We start from the raw sequence: 15,137 nt of genomic DNA on the forward strand, positions 1-15,137 counted from the left end.
CCTGACCTCTCTGTGTCCCAGAGAGGGACGCAACTTCCCAAAACAGCACTGGCCACCAGGCCTGGCATGAGGTGGGCGGGCAACACGCCTCGTGGTTAGCTATCGTCACCAGTAGGACCCACGGACTGGACCAGGGTCTCCCCCCGGGCACTGTGGTCACTGGGGCTACGTCACTCTCTGCGGAGGGGCTGTCCCGGGCACTGCAGGTGCTGAGCAGCATTGCTGCCCCCACCCACCCCATGCAGGGAGCACCCCCAGTGTGACAACCACAGATGTCCCCTGACATCACCCAGTGTCTCCTGGGGGCAGGACACCCCAGGTGAGAACCCCTGGGCTAGAACATAAATGCTCTTTCCTGAATTCTGCTGTTAAGGAACAAAAGGGGAATCTCAGGGAAGCAGGGATTCAGGTTTTCTTCTTCCAGGTTATTTCCAGGCCACACCCTGCACCGGGGCTGGCTTGGCCCGGTCTGACCTGTGCCTGCAGCAACCGCCCAGGGCCAGCCTGGGAGGCACCCCCCGCCCACCTCTCCCAGGGGTGCCACTTGGCAAGTTTCGAAGCACCTTTCACACGTGCTTGTCACACTGAACTTCCACCACACCCTAGCAAGGGCGGCTCCCAGTGGGGGGGGGGGTGCTGTGCCCATTGTACAGACGGAACCTCAAGCCATGTGGGGCTGATATGTCTACGATGACGCCCAAAGACCATGTGCGAGCCCCTGCCCTGAAGTGTAGGTGGGACCGTCACTAAGGTGGGCTGTGGCTCTGGGAGAGTGCCCTGCCACATGGCGTGGAGGCACGGCCGACTTGAAGAAGACTGCATTGTCCTGGGTGGGGCTGGTCTAATGAGGTGACCCCTCGCAAGGGCCGGTGTCTTTCCTGACCAAGTGATTCGAATATCGAAAAGGAGATTGTCCATTGCTGGCTTTGCAGATGGAGGAGCCCGTGTGGACATTGTTTGAAGCTGCTAAGCTCATGGTATCTGTTATGCAGCGCAGACAGCTGTCCAAGAACCCGCAGTTCCTTGGACCTTCCTTGTGCATGGTAACTTTGTGGCCAGGCCAGGATGGGACCAGCTGCAGGGCTTCCTCGGTGAGCAGGCAGCAGCCCTGCACCCCGGGAGGGCTCCAGCTGCTCCCCCGTTTGCTGTCTCTGGGTGCGAGACTCTGGCCTGGGCGTGCTGCGGACACGATCTCCGCAGTTCTCCTTTGGACAGCCGGAGGTGAAGGTTACAGCATTAAAGCCGTAGCAGTTTCCGGGGACTTCGCCATTCGAGGGCCGAATGGTCCCCGGTGCATCCTGTGACCTGGCTCCTGAGTGCAGCCTGCGTTTGCTCTCCCGACTGCGCAGGAGGTCGGCTCGGAGCCAGCTCTGGTGGCTCCCGGGCAGTGTCACACCGAGGTGGGTGCACTTTTCCAGTCTGTTCATCAAAGCAGCGGGGCCTCGTGCTGTGTGCGGGGTGAGTCAGCCCGAGAAGGTGGCCTTGCAGGGTGGGCGGGAGCTGGCAGCAGCGACGCCTTGTCTTCAGAGAGAACAGGGACACACTTCATCTGGCTTCAGCGCTTCCGGAACCGGTAGCTTTACAGCTCGGCATGCTCCTGGAGTGTCCTCTGGGGCCCGGCCATCCCCCCAGCCCGCGTTCTGCCTGCTGCAAGAAAGGGGCGAAAACAAAACCCCAAACAACAAAAACCTCCAGCCAGATCTTGCAGGACAAACAATGCCCGAGAGCGAGCGCCAGCTCTTTCCCCAGCGGAGGGACGTCTGCTTCTGAGTACATGGTGTTCAGAGACAAGGAGAGACGGGGTGTTATGATTTAAGAGGAAAAAATCCAAACCAAAACAAAACGAAACGGTGGTTTGGGAGAGAAGGCGGCTCTGAGGCGAGGCTGGGAACAAGTTGCCCTCGTACAGCGGCCCCGGGGGCCGAGTTTGCAGAGAGCTGTGTCCTCGGGCACCTCCAGCAACCTCCAGTGTGGGCACCAGGGCCGTGCTCCCCTCCCGGGAGACACAGGGCCTTGGTCTGTTTAACAGCAGCTCCAAGGACACTGGTCCTCAATGGCAGTGATTCGGTCCCCCCCTCCAACCAGGGGACACTGGGCTATGTCCAGGGACATCTGTGGTTGTCATGACTGGGTTGCAGGGGGAGTTCCTGGCATGGGGTGGGTGGAGGCAGGGACCCTGCTCAGCACCTGCAGTGCCCAGGACGCCCCACCCCAGAGAATGACACAGCCCCGATGTCCACAGGACCCCGGGTACGGGGACGCTGGTTTGGACTCTCAGAGCAGACGCTGGTCGTCACGGCGAGAACACACAGGGTGGGCACCTGCCTGGATGTGTCTCCTGGTGGCCAGGATGGACCCCCCATGCTCTGTGACCCCCAGCAGGCTCCACGGGGACCCCAAAGAGGGGATCTATGCAGAGCCCTGGGCGCTGGTGTGGCACAGGAACTTCAATATGGGGACATGTCTCCAGGGCCATGGTCACCCAAGCAGGGCGTGGGAGGGCAGCCACGTGAGCGAGGCCCCTTCTGTGCCGGCCCTGGTTGCCTGCAGCTCCGCAACCTGGCACAGGACGGCGGGGCCCAGGGCTGCAGTGGGGCTTTGGCTGCGTGGAAGGGCAAGCGGCACCCCAGCTGGAAAACAGAGTCTCGTGACTGTCCCTGTCAGCGCTGGCCCTTTGTCCCCAGGCTAAATCGGTCTCCCGGGCAGCTATATTTAGAAGGGGCTGAAGACAGGGAATGAATGAGGTGCCCACGAGAGAGTGAGAAACAGACCAGTGCGGCAGGTCCCTCCACTGGCAGCACGGAGCCCAAGAAAGGGCCGGCTTGTTTGCACAGAGAGGCCCGTGATGACGGAGGGTGACGACGCGGCTCATGTGGCTTTTGTCGCCCCGGTGACGGGAGTGGGAGAATAGCCTGCTCTCTGTCTGTGGGGTGGCGGCGGGGTTGGTGGGGGCGACCGCGGTCATGTGAGAGTTTGCAAGCCCAGGAACCCGGGCAGGGCCAGGACACTGGACCCCATGGCTCCTGTCACTCCTGTTCTGGGCTTCCCGGCACTGAGGAAATGCTGTCACCTTGGCCCTGGGCCAGGGCAAGGGGCAGCTTCGGCCACTGGAGGGTGTGGCTGGGGAGCCAAAGGGCAGGAGGGCTGGGAAGAGCTGAGAAGGCAGTGCCGGGATTTCCCACCTCAGCTCAGACGGGTCTTTTTCCATCTAGGCCCTAGAAAAACTCCTACACATCCTGCAAAGCCCCTCTGAGAAGCCCCTGATCAGAACCATGCAGGTACAACTAGGCTGCGTTAAAACCCCTTCTCAGCATACCCGCAGTTCCTTGGACCTTCCTTGTGCATGGTAACTTTGTGGCTGCTGTAACAAGCCACCACAGATTTGGTGGCTTAAAACAACACACGTTTCTCATCTCACAGTTTGGAGTGTGGAGTCAGAGATCTAAAATGGGCCTCACTGGGGTGACGTCAAGGTGTGACAGGGCCAGTCCCTCCTGGGGGCTCCAGGGGAGAACCGTCTCCAGCCTTTCCCAGGGTCTAGTGGCCACCCCTGTCCCTCGGCTCTGGGCCCTTCCCCCCCCTTCAGAGCCAGCAGCGCAGCGCCTTCCAGTCTCTCTGCCTCCGACCCTCCCGCCTCCTCGTGGAAGACCCTGTGCTGACACTGGGCCCTCCCCGGTCATCCAGGGTGACCTCCCGTCTCAGTGGCCTAAACTCAATCCATCTGCACAGTCCCTTCAGCACATGAAGTGACACATTCACAGGCTCCAGGGATTAGAACAGGGATGTCTCTGGGGCCATCACTCTGCCAGGCACATCCCAGAAGCCGGGTACCAAAGGGGCCACCTGGGTGCTGGAGGCATCGTCCACAGTGCAGGGAGTTTACTTGGTGCTACTTCCAGGAACTCACTCTGTCCCCAGGGACAACTTCCCTCCGGGGACAGGGGCTCCCTGGGACCAGGCAACAGGACCAGAGCGCCTGGCGCCACCTGTGTCCACAGTGGACGCTGGGTTTGTGCCTGGCACGGTGTGTCCACCTCTCTGGGCTCTGCAGCAGGGGCAGGCCCACGCTGTAGGGATGCAGCGAAGTGGCAGAGAAGCCAGAGTGTCAGTCCTGTAGGAGAGTTTCTGCAAACGCAGCCAGCGGGGCGGGGGCGGAGGCGGGGAGGGCAGGGCTTGCACGGCTGCATTCTCATCCAGGGCTCCCACGAGCAGGTTCCGTACCAGCTAAGTGTGACCTACGCATGGAATTTTGGTCTCCTCTGCAGAACCTTCCAGCACTGCAGCCACCACAGCTGGGCATCCCCCCTGCCCCACCCACCCCTGCTAAGTCAGCTGACTGGGTGGGAGGGACCCCAATGCCCGTCCTTGGTTGGCACAAAACTTGTGACCATGAGCTCGTCCCAGCTTCCTGATGGCCTCTGCCCCAGATGAGGTTTCGATCACCCACGTGGAATTTCTAACAACGAGATCAAGTGTGTGGTTTCGTGCACGCTCACATCCCCTTTTCTTGTCTGTCCAAGTTCCATGATGCCTTTTCTTGTCAATGCAGAAGTGCAGCCAAGCCCTCGGCCACCCCAGGAAGTGCTGAGGTCTCTTGCAGCTGTCACTCAACAGGGGAAACGTGGCTGCCTCGGGGCTGGGGTGTCCCCGGCTCTCAGAATCTCTGCAGAATGGGGGGAAGATGGCTTCGTTCTCCGCCGGCAGGCAGGAAGTGTGCAGGGTGCACAGGAAGAGCCACCACAGCCCCCCAAACGGCACCACCTCGTTGAAGCTTCTCAGTGCTTCTCCAGGGCCAGGCCTCTCAGACCCCTGCCCGCACCTCGAGGGACCTTCCTTGCTGGCTGGCTGGAGTCAGCGGCTGTGTCGGGGAAGCCCACGTGGCCAGGAGCAGTGGGTGTTTTGGCCCATCCAGGCCGCGATAACAAAATATCTGGGAGGCGTATGAACAACGGAGACTGAGCTCTTACAGTTCTGGAAAGCCAAGGTCAAGGCGTGGCAGTTTCAGTGTCCGCTGAGGACTCACCTTCCGGTTCCTAGATGGCACCTTCTCGCTGTGTCCTCACATAGTGGAAGGGGTAAGAGAGCTCTCTGGGGGCTCCTTCAGAGAGGCACTAACCCCATTCATGAGGGCTCCGACCTCCTGAGCTGATCACCTCCTAATGTCATTGCTTTGCGGGGTGAGGATTTCAATATATGGATTTAGGGGGCACCACAGCAGTGGGCAACCCCTAGAAGCTAAGGGCGGCCTCCACCGGACAGCCAGTGAGTAGCCAGGTGCACAACCCTACAACCGAAAGGAAACGAATTCTGCCAACACCCAGAGGGCGCCTGGAAGCAGATTCTCCCTCAGCCCGGCCTCCGGATGAGAACGCGGCTCAGCTGCTACCTGCTGAGACCCTGGACAGAGGACCTCGTTAGTGAGATGATAAATGTGTGTTGCTAGAAGCCGTGGAGTTTGGGGTAGTTTGTTTTGTTTTTTGAGACAGAGTCTCACTCTATTGCCGGGGCTGGAGTGCCGTGCCGTCAGCCTAGCTCACTGCAGCCTCCAACTCCTGGGCTCAAGCGATCCTCCTGCCTCAGCCTCCCGAGTAGCTGGGACTACAAGCACCAGCACTCCCAGCTAATTTTTCTATTTTGAGTAGAGACGGGATCTCACTCTTGCTCAGGCTGGTCTTGAACTCCTGACCTCAAGCGATCCTCCTGCCTCGGCCTCCCAGAGTGCTGGGATTATAGGCCTGAGCCACCATGCCCGCCCGACCTCTCTCTTTTAAACACTTAAAAATGTCTCTTTCCCCAGGGCCCCCAGAATATCCAAGAAATGTCAGAAAAACAGGAAAGAAAATAAAACCAGCGGTGATTCTACCACCCCCGTGGAATCCCTGTGGACACCTGTGCCTTTGTTTCGGTGTCCCTGTGTGTGTTGTGTTGAACAGCTTTACTGAGATACAAATTCAGACACCATACAACTCACCCATTTAAAGTGTACAATTCAATGGTTTTCGGTGTATTACCATATTGATTTTTTTAAAGTTTTCATCAAATATATATAAAATAAAATTTATTATCTTAGCCACTTTTAAGTGCACAGCTCAGGGGCATTAAACACATGCATGTGGTTGTGCAGCTGTCACCACCCTCCCTCTCCAGAACTTTCTCATCTTCCCAAACTGAAGCTCTGTCCCCATGAAACACTCACTCCCCACCCCCTCCCCCAGCCCCTGGCACCCACCGTCCTACTTCCTGTCTCTGTGGATCTGCCTGTTCTGGACATTTCATACAAATGGAGTCTCACACTGTGTGTCCTTCTGTGTCTGGCGTCTCTCACTGAGCACAATAACCTCAAGGTCCCTCCACGCTGTGGCCTGTGTCAGAGCCTCGTCCCTTTTCATGGCCGAGTGATGTTCCATGTGTGTTTATCCATCTGTCCACCGTTGTGCACTGCGCACGGTGCTGCTGTGAACACGGCTGTGCACACTTCTCTTTATTTTGTGGACTCTGCCTCCTCCACTCGCCTTCCCACCAAGCTCCCAGCTGCTGCAACTGTGCCCCAGGGACGGTGGCCCTGTGGAGCCCACCAGGGCTTGTCCACATGGGCACGTGGCCAGTGCAGCCTGAGAGGCCACCGGGTGCTCTGTGGCCACAGTCAGGAGTTCCAATCCAGCCCCATCTCCAACCAGCCCTGCATCTTTCTGCAGCTCTGCCTCAGTTTCCCTACCTACAAAACAGGGACCATGAAGCCTGCTCCCCAGGGTTCCCAGGAGAACTAAACGTGGCAGAGCAGGGGGCCTGGCCTGTAATGGCCAAGTGTCGGAGTGGGGGCAGCCCAGGACGGGGAGGCAGACGGCAGTGGGCGGTGGGGCCTGCGGGCTGTGTGGGGGCTGGGCCCGGGGTTGCCTAGCCACAGGCGGACAGGAGCTGCCTGATGTCATCGCTGGAGCTTTTTCTCATCCCTCCTGGCAGGTGCTGCAGCACAGGGACCTAATCCCTGAGGCACGCGGCCACGCGGCTGGCGGCTGGAGCCTGCACGCTGGCGACACCTGAGCCAGGCCAAGGGCTCTGCTGCACCTGCCGCTGGATCGGCCAACACGTGCATGTCCCAGGGGACGGGCTGGGGCGGGCTCTGGGGCCACACACCGGCCGTCTGGCCTAAGGCAACAGAGCTCCGGTCTCCCTGTCAGGAAAACCGGGAGGGGGACAGGGCGGCGGGGAGCTGAGCTCCATGTGTGGAGGACGTAAAAAGATCTGCACGAGGTACCGCGGGCGTGTGGGAACCACTCAGCAATCGGCTGCATTTTGAATCTTCACTGACGTTGTCATCACCGTTACATCAAGTGTGCAGGGCCAGGACCAGGGTGAGGTGGTGAGATACTCGCCTTGGGAGCTAAATTATTTAAAAAAATTTTTTTTCTGAGATAGCATCTTGCTCTGTCACCCAGGCTGGAGTGCAGTGGTGTCATCACAGCTCACTGCAGTCTCCAACTCCTGGGCTCAAGCGATCCTCCTGCCTCAGCCTCCGGAGAGCTGGGACTACAGGTGCCACCACCACGCCTGGCTAATTTTTCTATTTTTTGTAGAGGTGAGGTGTCACCGTTGCCCAGGCTGGTCTCAAACTCCTGAGCTTAAATGATCTTCCTGCTTTGGCCTCCCAGAGTGCCAGGAGTTCGAGGCTGCAGTGAGCTGTGATCACACCACTGCACTCCAGCCTGGGCGACAGAATGAGACCCTGTCTCAAAAAGAAAAAAATTCCACAAGACACAGGGGCCATTAAAGGAACACCCCCCACCTCCAGCAGAAGGTGTCTAGGGGGAGGGAGAGCTGGTCCCTACAATGTCCCTAGAAGTCACAATCCCGTCAGAGACAGAGCTGGGGTGTGGGGAAGGAGTCCCCAGTGCACACAGGTTAGGATTTGGGGGTATTACGGGTTAAACTTCGTCCCTCCAAAAAGGTATGTCGAGTCCTAACATCCATCCCTGCCACGCAGCAGGCGCGGCCACCAGAGTCCTGGTTGCAGACGCAGTTTAGAGAGGCCCAGAGGTGAACAGGTGACACACTGCAGGGAGAAGCCCCCGCACCCCGAAACCAGTCCTGAGGGGAGCACAGCCTCCCAAAGGGTCCCAAGACAACGGCACAGAAGCCCATTCCCAACTAAAAAATGCTTCCGGATCCCTCTTTCCTTCCCACACAGATCGTGGGATGTGTGGAAATGAAACAGCATGCCCTCAGACACCGGTGGGTCCAAGGAGAAATCAGGAGGGAAAGTGGGAAACGCTCTGAAACCAGTGAGGACCGAGACGCAACCTCGCCAGACCCTGCGCATCCGGTGGGGAGCCGGTGCCTTACACGCCTGCATCAGGGAAGGAGGAAGACTCACCTCCACAACCTAACGTGACACCTTGAGGAACCAGAGAGGAAGCGAGAAAGAAACCCGCAGCCAGCAGGAGGAAGGAAATTATAAAGATGGGGAGAGATAAACAAATAGAGACTAGAGAAATAGTAGAATCGGCGAAACCAAAAGTTGGTTCTTTGAAATGGTCCCTGAAATTGACAGACCTCTAGCTCCACTGACCAAAAAAAAAGGGGGGAGGGTTGGGGTTGGGGTTGGGTCAGAAACAAAAGGGGCGGACATTACTCCACGCCCACGACCTTACGAAAATCAAAAGGGTTATGAGAGAATATTGCGCGATGTGGACAAGTGTGCGCCGCCCGATGGACAATCCGCGTGAAATGGACAAATTCCTAGAAATACACAAATGACCGGAACAGCCACGGTTTCAGATTCGACTCCACATTTCTCACATGCCAGGGGTTGTGCTGGGCGTTTTTTTTTTACATTTTGAGATCTGTAGCCTCATTTAATCTTTGCAACATTCCTGCAGAGTGAGGAATGTTATCTCCATCGCAGACAGATGACGGGGACCCACCCAAATGTGGCGGGGGCCAGGAGAGGTGGGCCAGGGATCTGAACTCAGGTTTCCTGGCTCGGAGCCCTGAGCTCTCCGTGGGATGACTCTGACTCCCGATGTGTCAGGGGCCCATAAAATACTGTGGCTTGTTTGTTCCTTTTGCTAAAAAACAAGAGATTCCAAGCTCTTGAAGTAAGATAAAATGCTACATACCTTTTATAGTTTTCCCAGGAAGCACGGCTGCACGCTAACGCCCTGGTTAAAAAAGGAGAAAGAAAGACAAAAGCATGGTTAAATATTTTTTACTTACAAGGAGCTCGGAGAGCTATCTCCGGCGTTTCTAAGGATGTTGCTGTCCCCAAAAATGTGGCACGGGAATTTGAAACGGCCGTGTCCTCTGCAGAAAATGCCCCCGCCCTGGGGAGAGGACAGGCCTTATTTTTTTTACAACTGATGCGTTCAGAAAAAGACAACTGTTGTTTCTTTTGCAGGGGAAAAAAAGAAAAAAAAAAAAAGGTCAGGGTTTTTGTAGGACTTGTATTATTCCATTTGGGAATGCAGGGGCCCCAACTCGTGGTCAAAAGCGTGGTATGTCAGACGTAGCAGGGCAAGAACAACAGAACATGCAGGAAAACGAGCCCAGACCTGGAATACTTCAGTGGTTTTCCATCTCTGGTTTCTGCTTTTATGTGAGGCACGTGCCGGGGCAAAGGGGGAGGTGGCAAAGTCGGGGGGCAACCGATTAACCTAGGACGGAGGAAGTGACAGGTACATGGGGGCGGGACAGCCGCCCAGGGCCAGAGGTCAGCAGGAAAGGAGAGGAGGCCCCGTGATCGGACTCTGGGGGTGGGGTGGGCTTGGGCGCTTTGGAGCTGCCACTTTCCATGGAATGGGATCCTCTGCCCCACGCCGGCCCCTGGATGCAGCTGGGTCTGTGTCTGTCTCTGATACTCAGTGCACGCAACATGTGGGCCCCTCCCAGGGACAGCACCTGCTTTCCTCATTCCCACCAAGGCTTGGAGGGAGGGGCTGGCAGGGACCCTGCCCCCTCCGGCCGCACCCTGTCTGCAAGGCTAGCACCAGCCTCCTAGTATGTGGACAAAGAGACTCGAGGCGTCAAGGAGCTGGGACCGGCACCCAGCTCGGCCACGTGCCTTGTTCCCTGTCCCAGGCGAGGCTGCTGCTGCTTCGCCATAGCCACCTTTTCCACAGCTCAGAGCTGGGGTACCCTTGGCTCTAGGGGAGGCCCTGTCCTGCCCAGCGGGGCTCACTCTGCAGTGGGCTTGCCAGGGAGGTCAACAGAGGCCCCTGCCCTGGGCCCAACCCAGGCCCAGCTTCCTGAGCGGCTCCAGGCCCGCCCAGGCTCACGTGGCCAGGCTGTTTCCCTCTGGCCCCGAAGGTCCCCTGTGGTCTCCCAGAGCCAGCCTGGCCCCTCTTCCTTTACAAACATTTGCTGTTTCCACAAACCAATGGGTTTTTTTCCACCTACACAAAGGGTAGCCGCAGGGCTGTGGGGCCTAGGCTGAAGATGAGGGCCTCGCGCGAGTCCTGTTCAGCAGCCCTGGGCATCGTGGCCGCAGCAGAGGCCAAAGGACACCTGAGGTCCAGCAGGAAGACGGCTTCCTGCAGCCCAGCAGGGCAGGCCGAGCCCCGGCTCCCCTGGGAGGCTCCAGGAGGCTCTGCCGCAGGAAGGAGGTAGCCTGGCGGGGCGGGGGTGGGGGTGGGGGTGTGTGCTTTCTCTTAAGCCAGGGTCTCTCCCCTGGGCACTGGGGACTCTGGGGTGGGGCCATCCTGGGCACTGCAGGTACTGAGCAGCAACCCTGCCCCTGCCCACCCCATGCCAGGAGCTCCCCTGCCACCCAGTCCTGACAACCACAAATCTGTCCTGACATTGCTCAGTGTCCCCTGGGGGGGCCCGGATCACCCCCTGCGAGAACTCATGACCTAGTCACCTAGGGATGGCCGGGGGCCACCTGCCCTCCCACCTACACACACACACACACACACATACACACATGAGTGAGAACCTGCGGCCTGTCCTGCAGAGAAAGCAGGGCCTTGACCGTGAAAGCACAAGAACCAGGGGGCTCTGAGACTCTCCTCCCCTACCCAGGGACGACTCAGAGGCCCTGCCTGGCCGAGTTGGCAAATGGGGTCCTAACACCTTCCCAGGATTTTGTAGAGAACAAGGGAAATTAGATTTCTGACCACTGTAAACACCAAGTGAAAGTGATGTCCCCACGCCAGCCCAGTGGGACCCTTAGTCCTGCCCTGTACCCCACTGAGGCTCCTACATCCATAAAGTCAGAGAATGAGCGTGCACGCGGCAGCCCACAGTCAGCCCCAGGTTCTGACTCTGTCCTGGGCCACTGGGCCCATTACAGCTCCGCTTTTGGCCATTACTGTCTTTTTCTTTTCTTTTCTTTTCTTTTTTTTGAGATAGCATCTCCCTCTGTCACCCAGGCTGGAGTGCAGTGGCATCATCATAGCCCACTGCAGCCTCCAACTCCTGGGCTCAAGCGATCCTCCTGCCTCAGCCTCCTGAGTTGCTGAGACTACAGGTGCCACCACACCTGGATTTTTAAAATTTTTTGTAGAGTTGGGGTCTCTCTATGTTGCCCAGGCTGGGCTCAATCGATCCTGCCACCTCGGCCTCCCAAAGGGCTGGGATTACAGGTGTGAGCCATCTCGCCAGGCCAGAGTGGGCCCATTCCTGACTTGGGTTTACTTCTGGGTGGCTGGAAATGTCACTTCTCAGCACCAGCGCATTATTGCCAAGATTGTTGCTGTCGGTAGAGGCCTTCCCAAGTGCTAGGCACCGTGCTTGTCTCAGCTCATCCTAACAACAACCTGAGAGATGCTGCAGGGTCCCCATTTACAGATGGGGACATCGAGACTCCGAGTGAGTCAGCAGCTTGTTCAAAGGCACATGTCCGTGAAGGCAGCAGAGCCAGAGCTCGCGCTTGTGCACGCCCCAAATCCTCTCACTGTACCTACGGCCAGCACTGACTTCTCAACACCTCTGAGCAGGTGCAGGCTGGTTGTCTTCTAGAACCTTCTAGGAGGTTCTTCCTTCTGCCTTACCTAAACATTTCATATGCAGCCCAAATCTCTATGTCTCTTTTCTGCCTTCAGGAGCAAAAGTGCAGATAGTAATGATGATAATAAAAATCATAATAATAATGACAGCAACACCAGAATAGTGACACATTTGGGAGGAGGCCCTGGGGAGCCTTTGGGGGGTGCTGGAAATGTTCTACGTCCTGATGCAGGTGATGGTGACACAGGCGTGTACACAGTTAAAATGCATGAGGCTTCCGGTGCGGTGGCTCACGCCTACGATCCCAGCACTTTGGGAAGCTGAGGCAGGAGGATCACTTGAGCCCAGGAGTTGGAGGCTGCTGTGAGCTGTGATGGTGCCATTGCACTCCAGCCTGGGTGACAGAGTGAAACCTTATCTCTTAAAAACTTAATCCAGCCCCAATGTCCCCAGTGTTGAGCGGAGAGACCCTGGGTAGGTTGGGGTCACAGATGGTGCCAGGGGCAGCACGTGCTTCCCCGCCCAAGAGGGACCCGGTCCCTGTCCCTCCATCTCTGTTCTCCGGCCCAAGTCCTTTCTCCCTCCATGTCTGAACTCTCAGCTATAAAATGCGGGCAAGGGCCTCTCCCAGAAGGCCTTCAAAATAGATCATCTACTCATTGTTCTTTTCACTCTCAGAAGTGCGAAAGCTGTCCAGAAGCCGGAAGCCTGGCCCTGATTTTACCAGCTCTTCTGGGAGACCTGCGGGTAATCCCCTTCCTCAGCCACTTCTCTGAGAAGAGTCTCTGCGTTCCACTTCTCAGAATGAAACCGGCTCAGGGCAAGCATTCACACCTCCACCCACTCGGGGGTTTGCAATAAAAATCCATCAGATTTGGAGGGTTCACATGAGCGCTGGAACCCTGAGTCACCACAAACCCTCTGAGAGCTGCCGGTTTCCCCACAGGGACACACACCTACAGCGACTCTTTTTCTTTTTTCTTTTAAATGACCAGCAAACATTTTTGTTCAGCTGAAAGTGACACTCACTTTCAATATCTACAACCGGGTTTTTCCCCCGGGCACTGTGAACATTTGGGGCTGGATTTTTCTCTGGGGTGGCACCATCCTGGGCATTGCAGGGTGCTGAGCAGCGTCCTGGCCCCCACCCACTCCATGCCAGGAGCACCCCCAAGTCATGACAACCACAAATGTCCCCCAGGAGATAGAACCCTGCCCCTTTGAGAACCACTGCTCCAAGATTATTGAGGTATTATCTTTGAAGCCCTTCAATGGATTCCTTTTAAGTATGAATTTTTAGCATAACTGTTAACTGTCCAGTTATTTAAACATTCCTACCCACCCACCCTTCCTTGGTCCAGGAAGGATTTGAAGCAATTATGCACTGCAAACAACACAATGACATTGCAAAAACAAGGCATGGGAGAAACTGCAGAGGTGGTATTTGGTGGTGGGCTGGGGTAGGGGAAAGGGTAGGAAAAAGTTAAAGCAGAGTTAGCAAAACGAGGAGGAGGATGTTTACATGGAAGGGCTGTTTCGTGTTCATTTTAAGTGTAAGTAGTTTTCAATTCAACAAAGATAATGTTTATGGCTTGCAGTGAGTTGAATAATGTCCTAAAAAAATTCACGCCTACCGGGAAGCTCAGCGTGTGGGGACTGGGTCTTTGTGGCTGGAAGATAAACCTCTGAGATGAAAGTTACCCTGGATTTAGGTCCCACCCAGGAGACGATGATCAAGTTGGTCTGGGGTGTGGCCGGGGCCTGGGACAGTTGAGATCGCAGGTAACTGTAGCCGGCAGCCTGGGGTGCAGCCCTGGGTACCCCAGAAACTTAACATACCCAGTGCTCCTCAGTGGGGCCGGTGGATAATGTGTTCAGACATTTAATGATAGTAGGAAACAGGAATAAAAAAATAAATGATCAAATTCTGCCCTTAGGAGCTTTCTGTGCAGTGTGAGTGGGGGAAGGGAGGAGTTCTTAAGATGCACAAATAGCCAATTGTTCCAGTGTATATCATAAGCGGTAAATAATGAACACACCTTTTCTGTAAAATGCCAGAGAATAAATACCTAGATGCTGAGGGCCTGAAGGTCTCTGTTAATACTATTCATCTATGCTGCATGGGGAGAAACCAGCCAGGGATGATATGTAAATGAGTGGGTGGAGCCATGTGCCAATAAAACTTTATTTGCAAAAACAGGCAGAGGGTCAGATGTGACCCACTGGCTGTGGTCTGCAGAACTTTGAGCTGGAGAGATGAACGGCCTCTGGAGTGAAGGACTGGCAGTTCCTCAAAAGGTTAAACATAGTTTCCATGTGACCCAGCAATTCCAGCCCTGGGTGTCCGCCCAGGAGAACTGAAAACGTACGTCTGTGCACAGAAACTCATATGGGAAAGTTCACCGCCACATGACTCATGGGAGGCAGAAAGTGCAGGCAGCCCAAATGCACATCAACGATGAAAAGATAAGCAAAATGTGGTGCATCCATGCAATGGAATATCGCTCAGCCATGACAAGGAAGGAGGCTCTGACACAGGCAACAGTGCGGATGGACCCTGAGGACATCGTGCTCAGTGAGAGACGCCAGACACAGAAGGACACACCGTGTGAGACTCCGTTTATATGAAATGTCCAGAACAGGCAGATCCGCAGAGACAGTACATGGATTCATGGGTGCCAGGGGCTGGGGACGGGATGGGGGTGACTGCTGATGGGGATGGGGCTTCCTTTTGAGGGTGATGGAATGTTCTGGTCTGATAGTAGTGATGGTTGCACAACCCTGTGAATATGTTAACATTGAATTGCATCATTTAAGTCGGTGAGTTTTGCAGTGTGTGAATTATATCTCAATCAAGGAGAAGAAAAGGAGTTAAGGGAGACGTCCCAGTGAGACGATGTCCCAGCGCACGGGGGAAGCGTGGGTGCCAATGTGGGGTTGGAGGAGCCGTGGGAGCTGCGTCTGCACAGCAGCGTGGGCTAGGACAGTACCCAAGTTCAGGGCCAGGATGTGGGTGTGGCCGAGGGGACAGAGGCCAGTCAAAAATGTCCTTGCCCACCACGTGCCCTTCACTGGGCTGGGAGGAAGTATCCTCGGTGACAATGATCTGTTCAGAGGGGAGGAGACACCCAGCAGTGTCCCATTATGACATCTGTGGTTCCCCTTCTGTAAAGAAATACTGTTGTACGACCGTA

General features: G+C 56.3%; 1 protein-coding gene across 1 annotated transcript in view; it reads right to left on the bottom strand.

Annotated features, from left to right (window-relative positions):
* GNG7 (G protein subunit gamma 7) overlaps positions 1-15,137 on the bottom strand; it is a 123,672-nt gene that overhangs the window by 23,103 nt on the left and 85,432 nt on the right. Inside the window, exon 3 of the mRNA XM_045544224.1 lies at positions 9,117-9,158. The gene's annotated coding sequence lies outside the window, so the exon portion shown is untranslated. The remainder of the gene's footprint in view (positions 1-9,116; positions 9,159-15,137) is intronic.

The sequence above is a fragment of the Lemur catta genome, chromosome 1 (assembly GCF_020740605.2).
Source record: "Lemur catta isolate mLemCat1 chromosome 1, mLemCat1.pri, whole genome shotgun sequence".
NCBI classification, from domain to species: Eukaryota; Metazoa; Chordata; class Mammalia; order Primates; family Lemuridae; genus Lemur; species Lemur catta.